This window comes from Nanorana parkeri, unplaced genomic scaffold (assembly GCF_000935625.1).
Source record: "Nanorana parkeri isolate BGI_ZX_2015 unplaced genomic scaffold, ASM93562v1 scaffold285, whole genome shotgun sequence".
NCBI lineage: Eukaryota > Metazoa > Chordata > Amphibia > Anura > Dicroglossidae > Nanorana > Nanorana parkeri.
In genome coordinates, this window is record NW_017306553.1 from 999,913 (window position 1) to 1,001,927 (window position 2,015).

The 2,015-nt window shown below is 46.0% G+C and overlaps 1 long non-coding RNA gene across 1 annotated transcript in view; it reads right to left on the minus strand.

Moving 5' to 3' along the window:
- The window catches only part of LOC108787828, a 19,864-nt gene extending 18,686 nt beyond the window's left edge, over positions 1-1,178 (minus strand). Inside the window, exon 1 of the long non-coding RNA XR_001941293.1 lies at positions 1,167-1,178. This is a non-coding gene — a long non-coding RNA (uncharacterized LOC108787828). The remainder of the gene's footprint in view (positions 1-1,166) is intronic.
- Positions 1,179-2,015: the final 837 nt, after the last annotated feature.

Consider the following 2,015-nt stretch of genomic DNA (forward strand, 5'->3'; position numbering starts at 1 on the left):
GGAGGGGGGGGGCGCACGTCTCGGGGCTTCATACAAGCGATCCGCCGGCTCTATAGCCGGCGGATCGCTTGTATATTAACAGGCATCGCTGCCTCTTTTCAAATAACGGGGATTTCCCGCGCGCGCGCGCCGACGTGTATACACGTCCAGTTACATCCAAGAAGCTCCCGGCAGGCCGTGTATACACAGCGGCTGGCCGGGAGGTAGTTAATACGGGAGGTAGTATACTTGATTTATCTATTACAGGTATTTATATAGCGCAGACAATTTGTGCAGCACTGCACATTGACATCAGTCCCTGCCCTCAAGGAGCTTACAATCTAAGGTCCCTATTTTACATGCATGCATACAAGGCCAGTTTAGACAGGACAGGAGATGAAATGATCTAAAGGAGATCAAATCAAAAGGCAGTGCAATGAGGATCGGAATGCCTGGTACGGTACAAAAGTATAAAGTTTTATTCAATGCATTAAAAATTCAGTCACCAAAAAGCACACCTACTGGCCACCACCAGAGCACCCTTTTAAAAAATGTAAAAGGGTGCTTTGGTGACTCTATTTTTAATGCATTGAATAAAACTTTATACGTTTGTACCGTACCAGGCATTCCGATCCTCATTGCACTGCCTTTCGATTTGATCTCCTTTAGATCATTTCACCTCCTGTCTTATAGTTGTCCACAGTAGAGGATCGTTTGAAAGCCTATGGGCGATCATACCTTTTGCATTTATCCCATACTGGGGTTAATTAAATCTTGGGTTTGGACTCTGGGTATCCCCCCTTTTTTTCTCCAGTTTAGACAGGAGCCAATTAACTTTCCAGTATGTCTTTGGAGTGCGGGAGGAAACCGGAGTACTTAGAGGAAACCCAAGCAAGCATAGGGAGAAAACTCCTTGCAGATGGTGTCCTGACCAGGATTTGAACTGGGGGGCTGCCCCCCAGTGCTGCAGGGCTTTAAAGAGACCCTGTCACCACACCCTTCAGTTAAACAAAAATCGTCCTATAAGTTTATAGGTGCACTTAAAATGTATTCATGTTATCTACCCATAAAAGCCTCCCTCGTGTAGACATCCAAAAGCCCTGCCGACTGTAGCTGGGCGCCGCCATGTTGGATGTGATGTCAGCAACCCCAGCAGATTCAGAGCTGTTACTCTGAGTCTGGGACACTCTATAGTATTAGTATATAGGAGAGGGGTAAAGGAGCTGGGCCAGCACAGGGAGAAATTAGACCCTCCCAGAAGAGAAGAGAGCTATAACCTGCCAGGAGGGATGGGGCTGTGCTACAGAACTGACACTTAATGAAGAAGCCAAATTTTGTATCCGGTCCAAAGACACATTGTAATGTAAGTGAACAAAAGATTATTTATGGAAAGAAAAAACACTACGTGTAAGCATTTAAAATACTTGATTGTTCTGTGCTTTTACCTGCAATTTTTACATTGCATACGTGACTTGGTCTCTTACCTTACCTCCTATACAACACTACAGCCTCTGTCAGTCTCTTCTACATATGCCCACTTTGGTGAATGTCAAAATCTTGTGTTCCTCCACCGTGCACTGTGGTTCCTGCTGCCGACCCCCTACAACACTACCAACCTCAGCAGAGACGTAAGGTTGGGGAAAAGAACCATGTCATCCAGCAGGGGACACCAACACGCTGACACGCCTGGAAGTGTTGAATGCTAAAGACAATGATGGAGGCTGCAGTGCTGGAATGGGGGGAAGATATGAGACACGAGCAGCTTTTTAGGTATGTATGTTATCTCATCTACTGCCGGGGAATGGGCCATTTTGCTTTGTCTAGAGACCTGACAGAAGAATTGAAATCGTCTATTCATCGAAACATAAGGGTACATTCATAATTAGTTCAATCAGCTGTTTCAAACCCGACAGCTAAGCCTTCTTCTCCATCTCCATCCACCAGCCCTGGTGGTTGACCTATGGAGAGAGCAGCAAACCATGACATCATAGGAAGGACAGAGGTCCCATTGATATACAGGCTAGGAATAACAGCCT